We start from the raw sequence: 8,964 nt of genomic DNA on the forward strand, positions 1-8,964 counted from the left end.
CAATTGCGGAAACATGAAAAGAACTACCCAACTCATGATCTCGAATTGGCTGTAGTTATTCATGCATTAAAGATGTGGAGACATTACTTGTATGGTGTGCATGTTGATATCTATATAGATCACAAGAGTCTTCAATACATTTTCAAACAGAAGGAGTTGAATCTGCGGCAAAGGCGGTGGTTAGAATTATTGAAAGATTATGATGTGAATATTTTATACCACCCCGGAAAGGCAAATGTAGTAGCTGATGCGCTTAGCCGCCGATCAATGGGCAGCCTATGTGAAGTTCCCCCGGAGAAGAAAGAATTGATTCATGAGCTCCACCAACTAGCTAATCTTGGAGTACGTCTAATTGATTCAGGTGATGCAGGAGTTCGTGTTAATAACCCCACAGTTTCGTCCTTGAACATAGAAGTAAAAGAGTGGCAATATGAAGATCCTCAGTTGAATCATTATAGAGACACATTTCATGAACAAGATAAGTCTCCATTTGAAGTTTCTATAGATGGAATTCTTAGATACCGAGGTAGGCTATGTGTTCCGAATGTTGCAGAATTGCGTCGTCGAATTCTAGAAGAAGCTCATTATTCTCGGTATTCTATTCATCCAGGAACGACAAAGATGTATCATGATCTCAAGTTGATATATTGGTGGGATGGCATGAAGAGAGACATAGAAGAATTTGTAGCCCAATGTCCAAATTGCCAGCAAGTGAAGATCGAACATCAAAAGCCATGAGGATTATTGCAAGCAATGGAAATTCCTACTTGGAAATGGGAAGTGATCAATATGGATTTTATTGTGGGATTACCCCATTCCCGAGGCAAGTATGATTCCATATGGGTGATCGTGGACAGACTCACGAAAGCAGCTCATTTTCTTCCAGTCAGAACCACATACTCAAGCGAGAAGATTATGCAAGGTTGTATCTCAAGGAGATTGTGAGGCTTCATGGTATTCCGATATCCATTATCACGACTTTAGAGGAGCACAATTTACAGCTAAGTTTTGGAAATCTTTCCAAGAAGGTTTAGGTACTCAAGTAAAGCTTAGCACGACATTTCATCCGCAAACTGATGGGCAAGCCGAACGTACCATTCAAACCTTGGAGGATATGCTAAGAGCATGTGTTCTAGATTTCGGTGGTAGTTGGGATGACCACTTACCCCTTATTGAGTTTGCATACAACAATAGCTACCATTCTAGTATTCAAATGGCTCCGTATGAAGCTTTATATGGAAGGAAGTGCAGGTCTCCAATTGGATGGTTTGAAATAGGAGAAGTACAACTAATAGGCCCTGAGTTGATTCAACAAGCAATGGAAAAAGTCAAGGTGATCCGAGATCGATTGTTAACGCCCAAAGTCGCCAAAAATCTTATGCGGACAACCGCCGGCGAGATTTAGAATTTCAAGTTGATGATTGGGTATTTTTGAAGGTGTCGCCAATGAAAGGGGTGATGAGATTTGGTAAGAAAGGAAAGTTAAGTCCTCGATACATGGACCCTATAAGATTATCCGCAAGGTGGGTCAAGTAGCTTATGAATTGGACTTGACTTGCCTTTAGAACTTGAATTAGTCCATCCATTTTTTCCATGTCTCAATGCTCCGCAAGTGTGTTGGAGATCCTACGAAGATTGTTCCAATAGATGATGTTCAAGTGACAGAAAAGCTAGTTTATGAAGAAGTGCCCATTGCCATATTAGACAGGCAAGTACGAAGACTTCGAAACAAGGAAGTGGCCTCAGTTAAAGTCTTGTGGCGAAATAACAATCGAGAAGAGATGACTTGGGAGGCGGAAGAGAAGATGAAGTCCACATATCCGCATTTGTTTCAGCCCCCGGAAGAGATCCATGATGAGACATCGAGATTATGAGGTATGTATGTTTTCTTTTTATGCATATGGGTCGTGTGTGGCCAATTTATATTGCTATTGTGTTGTGGCCCTATGAGGCAATGTTATTATGGGTTGTTGTGATAGGATGGTAGTGCCATATTATAGGGAAACTCGGCGAAATTTTTATAGAATCCCCGATAACTTAACATTCGAGGACGAATGTTCCAAAAGGGGGGAAGAATGTTACACCCAAAAAATTTCCCGTTAGCGTATAGTGAATAGACTAACGAAGGGCATGACGTATACGATGTTTTGATAAGTAAGAAATAGCATTTGATGATTCTAAACGAGATTTCAAAGACATTTAAGATAAGGGAAGAAAGTTGTTAAGGAAAGTAAGTTATATGTTGTGTGTCGGGCAAGATTTACGAGTATCGAATTAATGATGACTTAATGACATTTTGGAGAAGAGTTATAACATCCCTTAGATTGGTATTGAGGTGTTAAACAAGTGTTAAGAAAGTTCCATAAGGATTGGAGATCAAACGAGCGACGGAGATCATTTCAGGGGAAAGGGGTTATACGACCGACTTATACGGTCCGTATAACATTATACGGTCCGTATAAGGGTCCGTATAACACCCAGCAGAGATGATGACTACTTGGTGGTGAACCACGACCACTTATACGGGCCGCCTAATGTTCCACGGACCGTATAAGTATCCGTGGAAGTCCCGACGGACTGATTAAGTTGCAAATATAAATACATGTTCCTCTCTTCATTAATTTCATTTCACATTTCTTCATCTCTCTCAAGACCTCTAGAAGGTTCCACATACTTCATCTACAAGAAAACAAAGGAAATCAAAGATCAACTTCATCAAACCAACAAAAATCAAGAGTGTGAAACACATCAAAGTTCATTCAAGCCAAGAAATTTCAAGAGAAGTGAATTAGGGTTTTGGTGCAAGAAGAGTATTGCCACTCAAGGCTTGTTCCTACAATATCTAAGGTAAGTTTTATGATATTTCCATGTTATTTGAGGTGTTGGAAAGTTGAAACACTTGGATTGTAGAAGAATATAGAAAATGGGTCATAAATGGAGAATAGTGTCATTGTTGAGCCATAGCTTGGAATGAATCATGAATATTGATATGTTGTGATTGTAAGTAGGTTATGAATGACATCTAGAACATGGAATAAGCATTATATGTGAAAGAACGTAATAGTGAACTATGATCATGATTATGGAGAATTAAAGTGTAATTGTGAAATGTGGACAATGTAAATAAATGATGATTCTTGCTTATGATATTATGAATGTTGTTATGGATATTTGGGAGTTGATATGTAACATGAGGAAAGTCGTATAAACAAAGGAAATGCTTCCCAAGTAAGCACGTTCTTATAATTGTTTAGCTAATGTCGATACGAACCCTCTTGAAGGTAAAGACGTGAGCATTAAAGGAGAACGATCAAGTGATAGAATAGCTAAAGGAAAAGGTATGTGAGGCTAGTCCTTTCTTTCTAAGGCATGAATCTTATGGCATGATTTTCCTCCTTCTTCAAGAACTTCCTACACTCCGGAAACTAAGAGCCTATGTTCATGAATAGCCATATGAGATAAGAGATACATTATGAGCACGATAATGATGATGATAAGCTTAAGTCTAAAGATTCTAGAGTCCATGATATGATGCTATCTATAATCCATTGATATTGTTTATTATATACACTCACCTTATATGCTAATTCCTTCAAGGTGAGGCAGAATGCTTACAAATGCTCCATAATGGAATCGGCGGTTCACGACCTTATGTCACCCCGATAAAGTATAGTTGTCCTTGAGTTCCATGCATGCATTATAATGAGTATAATATGATGAGTATATTATGATGAGTATATGATAATGATATTACACCGATTATATGATATATATGATGATGCATGTACACTGCTATAAGGCGGGCAAGGCGGGCGATACACCATGCCGGATGGCATGGGCGTACACCACTAGTGGGCGGCATGAGATGGTACCCGGACGCGGGAGGCCGGACGCAGCTAATGCTAATGATTATCACACCGTACCTATATGGTCGTACATATATATAGATTATACATATATGCATACATGATATGATGATGATTATGAAAGTAAGCCAAAGACATGCATTATTTCTTTTATAATTGATCAGTTAAAAGACACGTTATATTGCTCCTCATTTGATGCCTCCTATTTCATTGATGCATTATTATTGTTTATGCCTTACATACTCGTACAATGTTCGTACCGACGTCCGTTTTCTTTGGACGCCGTGTTCATGCCCACAGTAGACAGGGAGGTGATCCGGACTCGTAGGAGCTATTAGCTGATTTGAGAGCACTCCATTTTCCGGAGGTGCCATTGATTATTCTTTTATATATATGTATATGTATGTTTTGGGCATGACGGGGTCCTGTCCCGTCCCTATGTCTAGTACTTCTAGTAGAGGCTCGTAGATGCGTAGTTGTGGGTAGTATGGTCTCACAAGTATCTCAGTATAAGAAATATATATATATATATATATATATATATGTATATATATATATATATATATATATATATATTATTTTGATAGCCGAAGGGCTCATGTATATAAAGTGAATATGTTCCAAATGAAAATAGTTTTCTATGATTATGAGCATAAGAAGTATGAATGAGTGCAGGATGAGTAATAGAATGAGTGGTGCTCGGTGGTTAGCCCCGGGTACCCGTATAGCTCTAGTCGGGTCGTGACACGTATACACAAGCCGACGAGGCTAACAATATGATATACAAAATATAAGCCGACAAGGCTAAGAGACCTCTAACCATACACAACTATCTACGAGCCTCTAAGAAGAGTAGGTAACATCATATAGACGGGACAGGACCCCGCCATGCCCATATGTATGTACACAAAGGAATAATACCAACACCGTAGCTCCGAATGAAATGGAGCTCCTCTGACCCATACCTTTCGCAGAACAAGCAAAGCCTATGGGTCAAGTCTACCTTCCCGTTCATTCATCCCCCAAGGGCACGACGCAAAGATCCACAAATAAAAGGACGTCTGTACGAATAATGTACTGAGTATGTAAAGCATAATCCACATCATAGTAGGATCATAAGAAATAGCATAAGATAGAAGAATTAGGAGGTAATAGAACTATTTGTACCTCTAGTGGCCATCATTATATTTACTTGTCTTTCATAGGGACCTTCCATTTCTAATGCTTACTCATGTATATATACATATATTCATTTATATCATACCGCAACTCCGACCATGACGGCGCGCGCCGTGTGTCGAGCTTGGTGTTATACATACCGGCGAAGCCTACCAAGGCTCGGGGGTTATACGTACTTAGTATCATACCCGGCACGAGGCGCGCGCGTGATAAGTACCATACCCGGCCATATAAGCTCGGTATTACATAATAGTCATACATACTTAGACACATATACATAAGATTCCATAAGTATCATCAACATCATTACCATCATCGCTTTCGTTACATCTATCCTTAGAGGATCAGCTATCATATGAGAGAGGTAATAGCATCGTGAAAGTATCGAGGATCATGAGCTTTAGTAACTTTAGAGATAGAGTCATTTGGAAGACATTATGGAACTCATGAGAGGATATATAGCAAAGGAATCATGCCTTAATGAAAGAAGGGTTAGCCTTACATGCCTTTTTGTCTTCTTAACTACTTAACGTTCACCGTCGAAGCTTGAACAATCTACATTTAGAAGGATTCACACCATAGTTAAGCCTTAATGATACTCTTAAATTCAAACTAGAATAATTCATGATCTAATGAAAATTGGGCACATTTCCCCTATTTCGTCAACTTCCACCGTATTACAAAACAACTCCCAACAACCACAATAACATCCACAATATCATAATCAAGTAATCACACTCCATTAAGTCTTCAAAATTCATCCTCATGTTCAACTCATACTAACAAATTCACACCCAACCTTAGCACATTTTCATACAATGCTTCCTTATTACTATTACTTCCTTCCATAACAATATTATACTCATATCCTACTAAGAATCATGACTCAAGTTAGCTTACTACTCAAAAACATCATGAAAGTTACATTTTGCCCTTATTTTCTGCTTTCTTCTTCTACCCAAGTTGTGCAACAATCAAGCATTCATGATAATATGAAATAAGCATGAAAACTAACCTTTTATCTAATGGGAATGAGCTTTGGAGCAGCTATCAACTTATGTGAAAACCCTAGCTTCAATACCCAAGAATCTCTTGTAGTCTACTAACCCTAGGAAGCCTTCTAACACATGAACACTTTGATTCTTGCTATTTAATCTTTGTTTTCTCTTGGGTTGGAGTGGAATATGCTTGGAGAAGGGTTTGGAGCTCTCAAGACTTGTGGAAATATGAAAAATGAAATAAAAGAACAAGGGCCATCTATTTATACAAAAAATAAAAATCTGCCCGATGGACTTATACGGACCACTTATACGGTCCGTATAAGTGGACCGTATAACACCACCAAGAAAAAGTCCCTTTCTATAAAGGTCATGTTATACGAACCCCCCTTATACGGTCGTATAAAGTTATACGGACCGTATAAGTGGCCGTTTAACTCACAGTTATGCGAAACTTTCTCTCGTTGATTCGTTTGACTTTCAATCCTCGTGGAACCTTCTTGGCACTTATATAACACTTCATTAACCATACAATAGGCCCTATAGCATCCCCTCAAGACATTACCAAATAAATATTAGCTCAATCATAGCGAAAACATTTCCGAACACGACTTACATTTCACTTCCTTCAATAAACTAAATTTCGCATAATCAAATGACTTCAAAATCTTATAGTATATACTTTAAGCTATCTAATACTTCACTTAATCTTGTAAGGATTTCATAATCACCTTTAGCTCACATTAGCCTATACACAAGGCAACAAATTCGGAATTTCTGAGGTGTAACATGTAAGTTCAAGTCCTTTTGCTTAAAGATGTATTGGAGGCTCTTATGATCAGTATAGATATCAACATGGACACCGTATAAGTAGTGCCTCAATATTTTCAAAGCATGAATCACTGCCGCTAGCTCAAGATCATGGGTTGGATAATTTTTCTCGTGCTTCTTCAACTGTCTAGAAGCATAAGCGACAACCTTACCGTGCTGCATCAACACACAGCCCAATCCAACACCTGAAGTATCACAATGCATCAACATACAACCCAATCCTACACGCGCAGCTACAGTGCACAGAAAGTTCTAGGTCGGTGCATACCGACCCTAGAACAATATAAAAAGGGGATATATCCCTTATTTTCATTCAACCACCTCCCCAAACCTTCCCTAACCCCCTAGAACATTCTCTTAACTTCCTCCATAATTTTTTTTATCCCAAATCAAGTGAAACCCCAGGATTTAGGCTCGGGAAGCGTATAAGGTCTTGTAGTTCTTGTTCTAAACAACAAATCTCGATGAATCAAAGGAGGCCACCGAATATAAATAAGATTGCAAGTTTTTCCAACCTTGATTGAGGTAAGGATACTCTCTATTATTGATATTATGAATTGTATTATGGAAATTTAGTTGTTAAAGCTTCGTAAAGTCTAGTGATTGGTTGAGAAATTGGGAAAACATCGTGTGGGATGTTTTATTGAGTATATTGGTGTTGATGATGATGTTATGGATATTGGTGTTGCTATTGTTGTTGTTTTGTTGGTATTGTGATTTCGGGTTAGGGATATAAACAGGAGAGCTGCTGCTCGAATTTCAGCAGTTTCTAAAAGAATTTAGTTTGAAGGCTTAAGACAAGCATGTGACGATAAGCCTAACAATAGTATGAATTCTCTTGAATGTAGATTTACGAGCTTGGGAGGATAAGCGTTAAGTCGTTAAAGTTAAGGCGACTGAAAAGGTATGTTAAGGATAAACCCTTTCTTTCTAAAGGCATGATTCTTTTCTTATGAACCCACACATGCTTTCCATAACATCCTTATTCCCAAAAAGCTAGAAGTTGATGATTCTCAAAGTTCTTATGATGCCAAAAATAGATGTGTTCTATGATGATAATGATGATGGTGATGATCCCATTCTAGAGATTCCAAAGCTTATGGATTTAATGCTATTATGAGATTATTGAGCTTATTTCATGATTTTCTTAATTTTATTCATTATATTTAATCTCACCTTATCATAGTTGTTCCTTCAAGGTGAGATATAGCGACGATGATAATTTCATTTCTAATGCTATCTAAGTTCATCGTTCTTGATACTCTCATGGCACTATTGATCTCATCCTACGAAAGTTGATCCTCTAAGGAAAGATATAGTGATAATGATAATGTTGATGATGATGCGCTTTTATTTATGTACTCTTATATATGTATATATATAGTCATGTGTGACACCGAGCCAATGATGCCGGGTACGAGATATACTGCGTACGCGCCATTGCAGTTGGGTACGGACGTTACCGAGTCCTATTATGGCTGGGTACCGATATTATCGAGTCCTATTATGGCCGGGTACCGATATTGTTGAGTCCTATTATGGCCGGGTACCATATTACAGAGTCCTATTATGGCCGGGTACCTATATTATCGAGCCTTACTATGGCCGGTTACCGATATTGTATAGGTATGTATGTGGATATACGAAATGTTTCTTCTAGAAAAGGTTAAGTAGAGATGACGAATGACTTAAAAGGTATCATGAGGTATAAACGGTTCTTTTATCTTACGCTATCCTTCATGCTTTTACCATGTTACTATTCATGCTTTACATACTCAGTACCTTATTCGTACTGACGTGTCACAACCCAACCAGAGGGCCATGACGGGCACCCGGAGCTAACCCACCGAGCACCTCTTAACATACATCTCATAATCATTTCTAGGTGGACCACAAAGACAGCTTATGATTACCATAATCTGTAGGGGCATATATCACAAGATAAAGACATATCACTATATAACCATCAGTAACTATGTCCGTAAACATAGGCCAACAAGGATACCAAAATATAATACAACAATATGAACTGATGACGATACGGGACTTCTAGCTACACATATCTGTCTATGAGATTCAATGTCTAATAC

At 38.3% G+C, this 8,964-nt stretch overlaps 1 pseudogene; it reads left to right on the plus strand.

Moving 5' to 3' along the window:
* The first annotated feature begins 555 nt into the window (after positions 1-555).
* The window catches only part of LOC132066532 (uncharacterized), a 17,425-nt pseudogene continuing 9,016 nt past the window's right edge, over positions 556-8,964 (plus strand).

Source organism: Lycium ferocissimum, chromosome 8, assembly GCF_029784015.1.
Source record: "Lycium ferocissimum isolate CSIRO_LF1 chromosome 8, AGI_CSIRO_Lferr_CH_V1, whole genome shotgun sequence".
Lineage (NCBI taxonomy): Eukaryota > Viridiplantae > Streptophyta > Magnoliopsida > Solanales > Solanaceae > Lycium > Lycium ferocissimum.